This window comes from Propithecus coquereli, unplaced genomic scaffold (assembly GCF_000956105.1).
Source record: "Propithecus coquereli isolate 6110/MARCELLA unplaced genomic scaffold, Pcoq_1.0 Scaffold15, whole genome shotgun sequence".
Lineage (NCBI taxonomy): Eukaryota > Metazoa > Chordata > Mammalia > Primates > Indriidae > Propithecus > Propithecus coquereli.
The window spans coordinates 6,492,117-6,508,135 of NW_012139413.1; the positions used below are offsets into that span (position 1 = coordinate 6,492,117).

The 16,019-nt window shown below is 33.0% G+C and overlaps 1 protein-coding gene across 1 annotated transcript in view; it reads right to left on the minus strand.

Moving 5' to 3' along the window:
- The window catches only part of SPATA16 (spermatogenesis associated 16), a 248,859-nt gene that overhangs the window by 129,991 nt on the left and 102,849 nt on the right, over nucleotides 1–16,019 (minus strand). The gene's annotated exons all lie outside the window — the stretch shown is intronic.

Here is a 16,019-nt window from a genome sequence, read left to right on the forward strand (position 1 = left end):
TATGGGTCATGTGCTCATTTGAATTCCATAATTAGGTTCTGTGTCTTCCAGCTGGACAACGTAGCAGCACGGAAAGAGCCCTGCACCATTGGATAAGGGGTCTAGTCTTGGCCTGGCCAGTTTTGGTAAAGCCCTTCCTTACTTTGGGTCTCTTTTCTCTCGACTGAAATTACAAAGCTTGAGTTGTAGATAAGATGATCTATCTGGCTTTACCTGCTGACTCTTTCATCATCTCATAGGGTTCTGGAGTCTCAATCCAAATCCAGATGAGAAGATGATCATTCCCCAGCTGCCTTCTTCCCCTAGGGATAAACTGGCAGACATTTTTCTTCCTTGCTTCATTGAGAGCCTACTAATAAACGGCTAGGCACCCTTCAAGGCGTTCGATATAATGAGGCACGCAAGGCAGATGCAGTCCATGCCACATTGGGAATAGAGCCAGCCATTAGTAAAAGTTTGAAGTGTAGCTTCTACTATATTGATCAATGTGGGATATAAAATGTTACAGAATCAATATAAAATTATTAAGCAACATTTTGTGAGCTTGTTTTTACAAGTTGATGAGAATCATTTGGAATTAGTTCATTATTGACGTAAGTCGTTTTTTTTGTTTTTTTCCCCACCTGTTGAAAAACTCAGTCTATGAAATGAGTAGTTCTTCACCTTTTTAAAAAGAGGTTCACAGAGCTTTTTGAGAATTAGATGAAAGCTATGAATCTCTGTCCAGAAGAATGTACGTAATCATAATTGCTCCAATTTAGGGAACTCATGTGACTCCTCAGGGCTATTCATGAACTCCAAATTAAAAACATGCACACTGAAATAATTCCATTCCCAGAAACACTGCTTATGAAAAGAATAAAGTGGAAAAATATCTATCTGGCCTGAGTTATATGATGATTAGATGGATTGATTGTATAATTTAGCTCACTTTAAACACAAATGAACAAAAACCAGAGGTTAAGGGAACTTTCTAAAATCATACAAATCTAGTCAATTGAAGAGCTGTTTCTGTGTTTCTTATCTCTAGCCACAGAACTTAGCATTATACCTTATTGCCTCTTCTAGGATGATTTCTGAATTAGAGGGGTCTGAGTTAATGAGATTTTACTATACTCTATGACTAACGATTTGTGCAAATGAATACATTAATCCCCTGAGAGGACAGATCATTTGCTTTGTTGAGTTATGATTAAAATGTTGGAAATTTTAAAACTATCACATAGCTTCACTTGATATCAAGAGAAAACCACTAATATCTACCACTGATACTTTTTATTACTTCAGAAGAAGAATATGTTTACAAACCATATATATATATTTTATTCCTGTAAAAACAATCTTATAAAGGTAAGTCAGAGTGGCTAAGAGCAGAGCTCTGCCTAGGGACTGGGTTTTCTGATTCTGACCAGAATTTTTTCTTCTACATCATAGATAATTCTCCCCTATTACTCTATAATCATTCATTCACTTATGCATATTTATAAGCACCTACACATGTGATGAGACAAAATCCTTACTGAACGAATATTTCTAGCCTTTGTCTATCACATAGTGTTCTGGCTTTGCTGAGGTATTCTCCAAGAACCTTGCTCTACCAGGTAAATTCTTTTGACGAAAGTAGATCAGATTGGAGAGAGGGATGAGATGAAGTGAGCAGGAGTCATGAGAAAACGGTTTAACAAAAGAGAGGGAGAAGGCAGAGGGGGAGGTATCAAAATGGCTTTGGATGCAGGTGGAGGAGAAGATTTTATGGGTAGTCAGGGTTGGTGATGCAGACACTGTGGGACTATTTCATTGTGTTTTTTAAAAAGGATAGAATCTTTAAAAAAATTGCTTGTATTTACAAGTCCTCTTTATGGTGCTGAAGAAATACAAGTACAGGACATGAGTTTGGAAATCCCCATTGCTAGACTGGGCTAGGTTTTTTCAACCATAACACCATTCTGCCCTGAACCACATAGAAGGACTCAGAGAAGATCCAGACGCAGTCTCTACCCTAAAGGCATAATTATAAAAGAATATTTAGAAATTTGGGATGAATATTATATTTGGCAGTCTTTTATTTTTGACTCTTATAATTATTGCAGTGTTCACTGTGTTCTTATAATATGCCCCTATTAGATATTTGGCAGAGAAATGCTAGTGGTAGTTGTAAAGCCTAGTTCTTATACTTTTATTAATTTATTGATGCTTCCTAAAATGACATACCCTTTTTAAAGCTATATTTTAGGTTGTGTGTAACTTGCAGAGGAAATTATGATTTATCCTTTAAAAAGTTCTTAATCATTTGTCATAGGATGCCATATACGAAGCTGCAGGCGGCAGTCTATGGCCAAGATGAACAATCTCACTGGAGTGGCAGTGAAAAAACCTACAATTGTAATCAGAGAGAGAGATCGATCTCTGCGCTGATTGGTCTGATTTTAACACAGAGGAAATAACTCTGATTTAGCTTTGTTGATAGGACTTTTGGTGAAAACCAAGAACCATGTTAGAGAGAAGAGCTAAATGATAGAAGTCATTGAGTTTTTTAGGAAGAATGTAGTTAGTAATGGGCAATGATTGCTCACTCCGTTGATTAGCCCCATTCTAAGAGAATGGGAATCATGTAAGTTAATAAATATTACAATAGATAAAGTTTGTTTTTAAATCAATTTTTTGCCTGTGGTATATCTTATGCTTTTTATGATTTCTATTTGTAGATGCTTCAAAATGTATCTTTTATATTAAAGTTCCCATAATTTGATGTGTGTGTGAGATTATTTTATTAAGTCCTGAATTTGTAAAGTGGTGAGGTCAGAATACGTCTATTTGGGTAATCATCCCAGGTTTCCCAATTCACTTGTCAAATAATTCGTCCTTCTCTCAGTGATTTCATGTGCCACCTTTATTTCATACAAAGTTAATAAGCACACTTGGGTCTATGGTTGGACTTTGTATCCCATGTTTTTGATTTGTCTAATTCTGTGACAGAAAATGTTTTAATTATTGTTATTTTATAATACCCTTTAATTATCAGAAAGAAAAGAACTGCCTAATGTCCTCTTTGTTACTAATATGGCATATTTATTCTTCCTGATGAACTTTATGATGTTTATTTCTGTAAGCTGTAAAAACATCATTTGGCGGTCTTTATTGGTGTTAAACTAAAGGCATTAGATTAAATTTTCAGAAGAATAGACATTTTTATACTATTGTCTTCTCATCCAGGAATGTGGTATTTCTCCTCTTTATTCAAATATTCTTTAGTGTCTCTCAGTAATATTTTATACTTTTACTTTTTTAAAAATAGAAGTTTTACTAATATCTTGTTAATTCTTAAGTTTTAAAATCATGCATGTGAATATACATACATATATGTATATGTATACGTATATATGTATACATATATATGTATATGTATGTATGTAAAAGTCAGGAAAAGAAATTAACAAACATAAAAATAAGTTTTTTTATCATATTGTGATTTTTATAAAATATTGTACTACTATTGAGTTGCCAGAGGTTGTTTTTGTTTGTCTTTTCAATTGAATAAATCTTATATTTAGCTATTGTATTGCTTTGTTTTTGAATTAATTCATTTCTATTTTTATACTTATTAATCAGTTTTTGTCCTCTCTGGAGTTTATTATTTCTCTTATTTGTAATGTATAGAAAATTTATATTTTCTTTCTTAAGAAAGCATTCAGAGCTTTGATTTTTTTGTTTTTACTGATTTTAGCTTTGGCCATATCCTTAAGAATGATAGAGTATATTTCATTCTCATTATAGTTTTTCCCCAAATAGTCTCCAATTATAGATTTTAATTCCTCCTTGATGGAAGATTTATTTAGCATAGCATTGTTCAATTTCCAAACGGTAGTTATTTCTTATAACTTTTATTGTTAATTTATCATTTTATTACAATGTAAATACAGAATATCTTGCGCAATTTCTGTTTTTGATACATATTAAGATTATAAATGAGTGTTGAAAATATTTAATGGTATGTATAATAGAAGAAATAATATATACTTCCTTTGTAAGGTATTGTTCTCGAACTCCTGACCTCGAGTGATCCTCCCACCTCGGCCTCCCAGAGTGCTAGGATTACAGGCGTGAGCCACCGCGCCCGGCCTGTAAGGTATTGTTAATCAGAAATCACTGGCAGCGAATTTATAAGATTTTCAATAATTTAAATAAAACTGCTAAATAGATACTTTTATTTCACTCAAATCCCTTGGAAATCTTTCTAGAACTAAATTTTAATGGTGATTATTATCATTTGAAACTTCAGGTTGTTTAAAGGCAATATTAATTTTATATTCTTTGTTCTCATTGTTTATATTCATTCTCTAGTTTTCAGAAAATTAACTTCTTTTTCTAGCATTTTTATTCATCAGTTTTATTGGGGTATAATTTATGTACAGTTTTATGTTTTAAATGTAAATTAGTTTGTTTTTCCTTTGGGTAAATACCCAGTAGTGGGATTGCTGGGTCAAATGGTAGGTCTACTTTTAGTTCTTTTAAGAATCTCCATATTACTTTCCATAGAAGCTGTACTAGTTTGCAGTCCCACCAACAGGGTGTAAGTGTTCCTTTCTCTCTACATCCTTGCCAGCATCTGTTGTTTTGGGACTTTTTGATAAAAGCCATTCTCACTGGAGTTAGGTGACATCTCATTGTGGTTTTGATTAGAGACGTTGAGCACTTTTTCATAGGCTTATTGCCCATTAGTCTATCTTCTTTTGAAAAGCTTCTATTCATGTCTTTTGCCCACTTTTTAATGGCATTATTTGATTTTTTTCTGATGATTTGCTTGAATTCTTTGTAGACTCTGGTTATCAGCCCTTTATCGAATGTATAGCATGCAAATATTTTTTCCCATCCTGTAGGTTGTCTATCTACTCTATCGATTTGTCCTTGGCTATGCAGAAGCTTTTTAATTTGATCAGGTCCATTTATTTATTTTTGTTGATATGATTGCTTTTGGGGTCTTCTTCATAAATTCTTTGCTTAGGCCAATATCTAAAAGAGTTTTTCCAACATTTTTTTCTAGAATTCTTATAGTTTCTTGCCTTAGGTTAAATCCATTATACATCGTGAATTAATTTTTGAGAGAGGTGCAGATCGTATTTCAGCCTTCTACATTGTGGCTATCCAATTTTCCCAGCAACATTTATTGAATAGGGATTCTTTCCCCCAGCGTATGTTTTTGTCTGCTTTGTTGAAGACCAGATGGCAATATGAGGATGGATTCATATCTGTGTTATCTATTCTGATCCATAAATCTATGTCTCTGTTTTTGTGCCAGTACCATGCTGTTTTGGTTATGATAGCCTTGTAGTATAGCTTCCAGTCTGGTAAAGTGATGCCTCCTGATTTGTTCTTATTATGTAAGATTGCATTAGCTATTTGGGGTCTTTTCTGATTCCATAAGAAGTGTAGAAAAATTTTTTTGAGGTCTGCAAAAAATAATGATGATATTTTAATGGGGATTACATTGAATCTGTAGATCACTTTGGGTAGTGTAGATATCTTAACAACGTTGATTCTATCGATTCATGAGCATGTTTTTCCATCTGTTTACATCCTCTTCAATTTCTTTCCTCAGTGTTTCATAGTTCTCCCTATAGAGGTCTTTCACCTCCCTAGTTAAATATACAAAAAAGACACTTGCACTCAAGTATTTATAGCAGCACAATCCACAATAACAAAGATGTGGAAACAACCCAAATGCCCATTAATACATGAGTGGATTCGTTAAATGTGGTATATGTATACCATGGAGCAGTATTCACCTATAAAAAAAAATGGTCATCTAGTATCTTTTGTAACAACCTGCATGGAACTGGAGGTCATTCTTCTTATCACAGTATCACAAGAATGGAAAAATAATTTTTAGCTACTGGGATAGTTATATAGTGTTATCTCACTGTGGCTTTAGTTTGAATTTCCCTAGTGACTTATAATGTTGAAGATCTTTTCATATGGTTATTGGCCATTTGTATATGTTCTTTTGTAAAGCTCCTGTTAAATCTTTTGCCAATTTTAAAAAACTGGGTGGTTTGTTTTCTCATTATGTTGTAAGAGTATTTTTTTAATGTATTGTGTATACAAATCCCTTGTAAGATATATACCTACATATCTATAGATAGATATTTGTATGTATAGCTATAGCTATCTATATAGATATATATTGATATCTATATATAGAGAGGAAATATTTCTGTCTGGGTCTGTGTCTTATCTTTTAATCTTGTCAATAGTTTTTTGTGAAGAGCAGAAGATTTTCAAAGATGTCCAATTTATCAATTGTTTTTCTTTTATTGTTTGTTCTTTTAAAATATACTATTTAAACATTCAGGTGCAGGTGTCTTTCTTATATGGTATCATTTTCTCTTTTGGGTAGATACCCAGTAATGGGATTGCTGGATCGAATGGTACTTCTACTTGTATCTCTTTAAGATATCTCCATATTGCTTTCCACAGAGGTTGCACTAGTTTGCAATCCCACCAACAGTGCATGAGTGTTCCTATCTCTCCGCATCGACGCCAACATTTCACCATCAAATTGGTATTAACTGATCAACACATAAGTGCACATATAAGAATGACATCTATCGGATGTTGGGCAAGGGGGAGGGGGAGGGGGGAGGGAGGAAGAGGGGACGGGTATATGCATACACAAAAAGTGCAATGCCCACCACCCGAAGGATGGACATATTTGAAACTCGGACTTAAGGGGGGAGGGGGGGCAAGGGCAACATACATAACCTAAACATCTGTACCCCCATAATATGCTGAAATAAAAAAAATATATACTATTTAAGAAAACTTTGTCTATCCCAAGGTAATTCTTTTATGTTTTCTTCAAAAAGTTTGATGGTTTTAGATTTTTACCTTTATGTTTATAAACTATTTGAGTTGAATTTGTTTATGGTGTGAGGTAAAGATAAAGACACTTTATTTTTGCTTATGGATCTACAATTTTTCCAGCACCACTTATTGAAAAGACTATTCTTTCTCTATTGAATTACCTTGACACCTTTATCAAAAAATCAATTGAACATATATGTGTGGGCCAATTTCTAGGCTGAATTTTCGTTCTGTTGATTTGTATGTTTATCCTTATGTCAATTTCACAGTCTTGAGTGCTATAGATTTATAATAAATGTTTAAATCACATAGTTTATGTCCTCCCAACTTTGTTCTTTTTTTCCTAAAATTATTTGGGCTTTTTAAAATCCTTAACTTTTCCATTTAAGTTTTAGAAAATAGCTTGTCAGCTGCTAAAATTGTCTGCTGGGATTTTGATAAGTCTACAGATAAAATTAGGGAGTATTGACATCTTAACAATTTTGAGTCATCTGATCAATAAATATGGTAAAATTCTGCATAATTTAAGCTTTATTTGATGTCTGTTATCAATGTTTTATAGTTTTCAGCATTAAAATCTTATATAAATTTTGTTAGATCTATCTCAAAGTATGTGACTTTTTTTTGCTATTATAATTGGCGATAATTTTTAGATTTCAATTTCTAATTGCTAGTTTATTAAAACATAATTGGTTTTTGTATGTTGACCTTATATTCTGCTACATATTAGTAAGCTCAATTATTAGTTCCAAAAGCTTTTCCAAAGGTATTTGGGGATTTTCTATGTAGATCATTACATTTCTACAAATAAAGATGGCTTCTTCCTTTCTTTCCAATCTATGGCCTTTATTTCTTGTCTTTGCCTTATTGCATTGCTTAGAACCTCCAGTACCAGTACAAAGTTGCTATTGTTTTGTTTTTTTTTTATACTTTTACAATTCTCTGAGCTTCTTGGACCTGAATTTGTCTCTGTCCCATTCTCCCCCCTTTCTTTCCCTCTCTATCCTCCTTCTCTTCCTCCTCCTGGAACTCTTCCCTATAGCAGCCAACCTTTGCATTAAATGTGTGATTGGTCTCATGTTAGAGAGTATTTTCTGCTCCTTGTCTAGTGGAAGCAGAACTCTTCTTTGTATCTTTCCTGGGCCCAGGCGAGGTTCCAATCTCTTCCCCAGGGGTAGAAGGTTTATACTTTACCCTTCATCAGTGGCAATGGGAGCAAGAGAATTTTCTACTTCTTCCCCAGAGACAAATGTGTTTTGCTTCTACTTCTCCACTAGAAGCTATGAGTTTTGCCTAGGGTCTGTGAAGGAGAATGTTTGCTATTACTACAACAGGAATTTAAGTCTTTAGCTTTATATGAGATTAAGGATAAGGGAAGCAATTTCTTACTTAGGCAAAGATGGCTGTCTAGTTCCCTTTACCTTTTTAATCATTAGCAATGTAGTGATTGCTTCATCCTCCTGAGACCACACCCCTCTTACTCATCTAATAAAATGCTGACATTTTTTAAAAAGAAATAGTTGGTAAATCTAGAGAATTCCAGGAATATGGAATATTTTAATTTCAGAAAATCATGATAACCTTGTGGATATGATGGTGACATTTATGGTAGGTCATAGGATTATTCAGTAGATTATAACTAGTTGAGTAACTGATTAATACTATTGAAGTATAGTCTGTGTTATATTGAAAGAAGTAATTTAATGGCTTTTCCATAGCCCTCTTTGTAGACACTATTTCCATTAGTGACTAAAATTAATAAATTGAAAGAATTTCTGTAAAATTTTCAGATGACATAAATTTTACCTAACCTGGAACTAATATCACTGATGACAGAAGCAAAATTCAAAATGATATGAACTGTTTAAAAATAAAAAGCTTATGTTGTGAATCATTATAAAAATCAGTTTTACGAATATAATCATGGCTTGAATTTTATCATATAGAAAAAGTCTGAATATTTTAACTAACTACAAGCTAAATGTGATATGACAATATAATGGAGCTACAAAAATTGGTCACAACATTTTGTGTTAAATCAATAGAAAGCATTGTTTCCAAATAACAAGTGATGTTTTCACTGAATTGTGCCTTAGCCATATAGTCTCTTGAATTTGTCTATAGTTCTGAGCATCTGTGAGGATCACTGCCATATTGAAGGGTGTCTAGAGTGAGTGATCTGGAAAACATAATATGCGAAGTATATGGAATGAAATCAATGTGTTTACAGAGTAAAACAGTATCAGTCAGAGACTCATTAAGTATGTTCAAATACCCAAAGGCCTTCCATGTGGAAAAAAGAATAATTATTCAATGTAATACCAGATGAGGCCAGGCAAAAACCAGTATTACAAAGTTACAAATAGCTCAGTTCAGTCTAATGAGGGACTTAATAACCAATGATACAACAGGCTTTAAGAAGAGTTTCTTTTTATTGGAAACATTTAAGTGATATTTAGAATGCCATCCATCAGGACATGTATAAGAAATTTCTTGCTGAGTGGGAGATTAGGCTAAATGACTTTCAAGTATATTCAAAAAATTATGTTATAATACATCATCCATCACACTGAAGCATCTGGGATTTTTCCCTACTTGCAAGCTAACAAGTTAGTCTGAAATAGTTTCATGGATGTTGATAGAAGACATGAACCTCCAGGGTGTGAGACAAGCGACATTTTTTTTTCTTTATTTCAGCATATTATAGGGGTACAGATGTTTAGGTTACGTATGTTGCCCTTGCCCTCCCCTCCCCCCCTAAGTCCGAGTTTCAAATATGTCCATCCTTCGGGTGGTGCGCATTGCACTCTTTGTTAAGGGACATTTTATCACTAATAGCAATAACAGTAACCAGAGTATGTCTTTTCTTGTACTGGTTCCCTGAGCCACAATTCCCAGGTGGTGATGAAAGCAAGGCCAGGTGATACCCTCACATGCAGTAGGTTTTATTACGGGAGAGAAATCTGAGTTAGGGAATGTGAGTCTATTATGATGGGCTGTAAGCATGCCTGTCTTTAGCTTAGAGGAAAACATTACCTCCACCTTCTGAGGCTGTAAGCAGACTTGCCTTTTCTTCCAAGGCTGTTTGCTATATGACCATTTTTAAAAAGAGAATCTAATGCAAAGTCAGCGAGTACCTTGTTCACAAGACATGCAGAAATGCAGGAGATGCATGGGAAATTGTCTCCCTACATAGATAGCTTTTGTTTGATGTGTAAGCACCATTTGTTATATTCATGCCATTAACATATAAAAAAGAGTTTATCATAATAAGGAAAAAATTAAGATATCATAGGAAGGTGTCAAGATGCCTGATATTGAAGAGAGAGTTGTTACATTACTATTCATTTATATTTTTACCTAGGAAGAATTTAAGGCAGCTTATAACATACTTACGAGATTAAATCAAAGTTAAAATAACTCACAAAGAACAAATAAAAATAGAAAAATTGGACTACATCAAAATTAAAAACATTTGCTAATCAAAGGGCACTATCAAAAGAGTGAAAAGGCAACCCACAAAATGGGAAAAATATTAAGACTTGCAAAACATATATCTGATAAGGGGTTAATATCCACAATAAATAAAGAAAGCCTATGAGTCAACAACAATAAAAAAAGCTCGATCAAAAATGGTAAAAGAACTTTAACAGACTTCTGCAAAGTGATATACAACTGGCCAATAAGCACATGAAAAGATGTTCAAAATCACTAATCATTAGGGAAATTCAAATAAAAACCATGATGATACCATCTCATACCCATTAGAATAGTTACTGTCAAAAAATCAGAAAATAACAAGTTTTGACAAGGATATGGAGAAATTGGGACCCTTGTGCACCATTAACGGGAATGTAAATGATACAGCTGCTATGAAAAAAATACGGCAATTCTTCAAAAAGTTAAAAATAGAATTACCATATGATTCAGCAATTCTTCTTCTGGGTATATACCTGAGAATTAAAAGCCAGGTCTCAAATAAATATTTTTATCCTCATGTTCAAAGCAGCATTGTTCATAATAGTCAAAAAGTGGAAGCAACCCAAGAGTCCACTGAAGTATGAATGGATAAACAAATTGTGGTATATACCTAAAATGGAATATTATTCAGCCTTAAAAAGCAAGGAAATTCTAACATATGCTACAACATGGATGAACTTACAGGATATTATACTAAGTAAAATAAGCTAGACACAAAAAGAAAAATACCTTATGATTACACTTATATGAAGTACCTGGAGTAGTCAAATTAATAAAGACAGAAAGTAGAATGATGGTTGCCAGGCATGGCGGGGAGAGGGGAATGAATAGTTGTTTAATGGGTATATACTTTTAGTTTTGCAAGATGAAAAGATTTTGGATATTGGTTGTACAAGAATGTGAATGTACTTAACTCTACTGAACTGTACACCTAAAATCGGGTAAGGTGATAAATTTTAGGTTATGTGTATTTTACCACAGTTAAAACAAACAAACAAAAACTTACTGAATGAGGAAAGCAAAATTAAAAGTAGGGGGGTTAAGATGAAGCCTGGATGAGGTTAGTACACAAATAATATGTCTTATGATCCCAAAAGTTTGGTTGAGATGAACTACACATGTTCTTCTAGATTTTCTGGTGGTTAATAAAAAGAGGGACACATAGTCTGTTTTAAACAAGCCAGTTTGTTCAATGCAAATATTTCTTGTAGTATAATCAGAAAGATCAGCTCTGCAATGCTCTGTAATGTACCGATCTGTGTCCCAATAAGAGATTTATGGAAAAATCAGCAAGTATTCCATATTGTTGCTTCTTAGAGCCTCTTTCAACATGGACTGTTGGCATAGTACTAAATTTCAAACTGGTAACTTAAATTCTGAGGTAGGTGGAAGAAATGAGAACACAAAGAAAACTTGAACAATAGTTATATCACTACACAGGGATTTAATAAAATTTTAGTAATTGTGTCTGATCTGGTCATTTGGTTTGCTACAAAAGATTGATAATTAGAATCAAAAGTAAAGTATAATAGCCCTCCACTTATTGAGAAGAATTGAAAAGTTTATGCACTTAGTTTAAATATGTTCCATAGACCATCAAGACAGAAAATGGAATAACAATTGAATTTACATTGGAGAAATGGAACTATTTTTTAAAGTATTAGAGCATAAAATTAGAAATAAAGTCACTGGTTTTTAAAATAAGAAAATTACAGTAGATCATTGTCAAATAAAGCATATAGCTCTGACAAAACAGTGGCAGAGTATGTTTTTGCAAAAACATGAAAGTAAAACCTAACTTTAAGGAAACAACAAGAAATCCTTCTCAAATATTTATTGAGATCTCAGCATGTGCATGGCACAGGAGAACAAAATGAGTTTTAGAGAAGAAGCCAAACAGGAGAGTAACTCAAATATAGCTCATGTTTTACCCCCCAAATTACAATTAATTATTCAACAAATTCAATGTGGAAAATATTAAATTATGAAATTATCTCAAGTGAGCAACAAATACTTTATTTCTTGATATGGCAAAGAGTTTATGGCATAATTACTTAAAGAATTTGCTATTAATATATTGTCACAAGATTAAAAATATATATAGCCAGAAAGGAAGTGTTATATTGCCTGTCTTCTTTATAGAGCTAGTGATAAACAAACATTAAAGAATGATGAGAATTTGTGTTTAAGCATATTTTATTTTAGAATTTGGGTATGAGATTACCATGTTTACAAAGACAAAATGAGGATTAATGGATTCAAACCACAAATTTAATGGGTCATCAATACCAAGAAATAGGAACCTTTAGAAGCTTTCCTAGGGCTTCAAGTCTCCCATATTCTTCATCCAAATGAGTATTATCAGTTAACATGCATCAAATAACCATCAAAAATAAGAATGATACGTTGCTGGATCTTTAGAAGCATGACGTGAAAAGTCTTCTTGAGCAATGGAGAACGTTTCCTTTCCTCTACATTTGTTTGAATTTTTTTTTTTTCACTCAGTTGATTACTCTTTATTCACTGGAGACTTCTCCATAATGGGAAGTAATGCTCACCATTATTATTTATCTTACATAGACTGCACCTAATGAATGCCTGGCACATGATGGGCACTCAAGGGTTGTTTATAGAATAAAGCAATGTTAATGAAGTGGCTGAACAACACTCCTCAGGAGCCCCCAGAGAACCTAGTCTTATCTAAGATTCACCCATGAGATCTACATGTTTTGTGACCTGACTATACCAAGAACCACTCTCCACTGACTTTTGTGCCTATATCACAGTTGAACATCAAATGTACATAATCTTAAAATTCCTACCTGTAGGCAGATATGATCAAGAATCAAAGGCAGTTAATATAATAATAGGATATAGAGTAGAGATAGATAAGTAGAGCATTTGAAAAAAATTCTCCATACAAAATTATTTTTTATAATTTGAAAATCTGAAAAAAAACCCCTCATTTTTGTAGTCTGTGATTGCCTCTCTCCTTTTTTTTCTCCATCTGTCAAGTGCCTGGATAGAATAAACATGAAATAGATTCCCATTTATTTTTCATCTATATTGTAATCCAAAGACTGATAAAAGCTGTTATTAAATCACTTGGTCAGTTCTCCCAACAAAATAATCTTTAAGTAATACAGTATATCAACCCATTTTTGACATTTTCACTTTCTGTTCTTGACATTTTCTCTTAAAAAATAGACAGTATAGGCCCTATTATCTTTTCTTCAATATTTGTGAATCAAATATCAGCTATCAGTGCTCGTGCAGAAAAGCTATCAAGGTTCAGAAACCAAGGATGTATTAATAGCTATAAGGCCCTGTTCACCTGTCTGTGTAATACTGAGGGGAAGAAGGTAGAGTAGCGGTGGTGGTCCTTCAGGAAGAGTGTGTCAAATTTCACACTTTGTTTTCCTATTCTCTGTGTCACTTGGGTGGAATGTATTTTAGAATGATTACTTTGAAAAGTATAATTAACAAATTCTCCTCTGTTGTAACTACCAGAAATTATTTATGATTCATTTAGCAACAATTATTGAGTATAAACCATGTTATAGACACTGTACAGGTTCTAAAGGAGACAAGAGGGGTACATACATACTTAAAATATTTTGAGTAGGTTTATTGTGTGGAAATAAATATCAGCTTACATTCTGTAATTTTAATGCTGCCTTCAAATAGCAAATAATGCAAGAATCTTTAAACTGAGATATATTATAGTGGATTCTATAGTTTTACAGGATAATGAAATGGGATGCTTATTTCTTTTAGAATCTTAAAAGTAGAAAGATTTTTGACTTCACAATCAGAGAATTAGAAGAATTTTTGATAGAAAAATCAAAGCCATTTATATACCAGGTATTAAAACTACTCCTTTAACAATATAATTTTTTGGTTTGTGGACTAATAAATTACATATAGATAACAATATTTTACATACTATAAAGTTCTTTGTAGTCCTTCTACCAAAAGAGAAATATTGAATGTAACTCCTGCGCTTTATAAACTATTAGGACTTCTGACAATTGTCTGTAATTTTCCTTTGTTAAATTAACACAATTAGTGAGAATTTCACAATGAGCTTTGTGTTTATGTATATGCTGTCCATAAATCCCTAGATTATATATTATTGTTTGCAACCTTAAAGCCAAAATTTGAATTGGATATAGACTTTGATATGGGAAAAGCTCTAAATGTTGGATTAAATGTTTAGCTATAGATCAAATTATCATTACTCAAAGTGATTCCAATTAGGAAAGTCTACTAATTACTAATATTATAAATGAGAATGTTAATGGTTTCTCTTTGAAACACATACTCCTTTCTTTATTTAACAAAGATGGCCAAACCTCCCATTTGATATTCTATCCTCTTTGGCTCAACGTATTGAGCCTCAATCTGTTGTGATTTGTGCCACATAGAGTGTCATAGCACATTACTTTGTAAAGAAGGCATTTTCCAGATATTTTTTAGAAGTGCTGCCATTTCTTTGAATAGTATGACAACAATATGTTATTTTGTAAAATATATACTAAGTGACTAGCCCTCAAATAAAACCATAACCTAATTGTGAAAATTTGTAAAAATATATACCTAAGTAGGAATAAACAAACCAGAACTTGAAACAGTTGAATTGTAGGATGCATAGAAAAAAAATGGAAAAAACGAAAGGTTTAGGAAGGGCATTTGCAATGATAGGAAAATTTAAAACTCAAAAAACCATAGTCTGGAAAGAAATAAGAAGGAAGGTAAGTTTTGATCTGCATTTAAAATAGTCACATTTTGGAAGGAAAGGTAAAAAATCCAAATTGGGAGAGTGGCCCCAAAATGGCTTGGTGATAGAGGATGGTAAGCCATATGAAAAACTGCCATGCAAATTTGCTTGGCTGAAACTATAAATTGATCACAGGGAAAGATGGGAGTCTATTAAGGGGTTGTTCATTAGTGAAACAATTTTTAATTTTATGAAATAAATTACTACTACTTCAAGGATTACTAAGGAAGCACTTTTAAAGAAGACAACCAAACATTCAAAGAAGAACTCATACCTATACTACAGAAAATATTCCACAATATTGAGAAAGATGGTATCCTTCCCAACTCATTCTACGAAGCCAACATCACCTTAATATCAAGCCAGGAAAGGACACAACAAAAAAAGAAAACTTCAGACCAATATCACTCATGAATATAGATTAAAAAATCCTCAACAAAATTTTAGCAAATAGAATTCAGCAACACATCAAAAAAATAATTCAACATGACCAGGTGGGCTTTAGTCCAGGGATGCAAGGCTGGTTTAACATATGAAAATCTATAAATACAATTCGACACATAAAAAAAAGCAAGAACAAAGACCATATGAGTCTCTCAATAGATACAGAAAAAGCATTTGACAAAGTCCAACACACCTTTATGATAAAAACTCTCATCAAAATAGGCATAGATGGCTCATTCCTTAAAATTATCAAGTCCATCTATGACAAACCCACTGCCAATATCATATTGAATGGGGAAAAATTGAAACCATTCCCACTTAGTACCGGAACCAGACAAGGTTGCCCTCTATCTCCATTTCTATTCAACGTAGTGTTCAAAATCCTCCCTTCAGCAATTAGGCAAGAGAGGGCTATTAAGTGTGTCCAAATGGGGGCAGATGAGATCAAACTCTC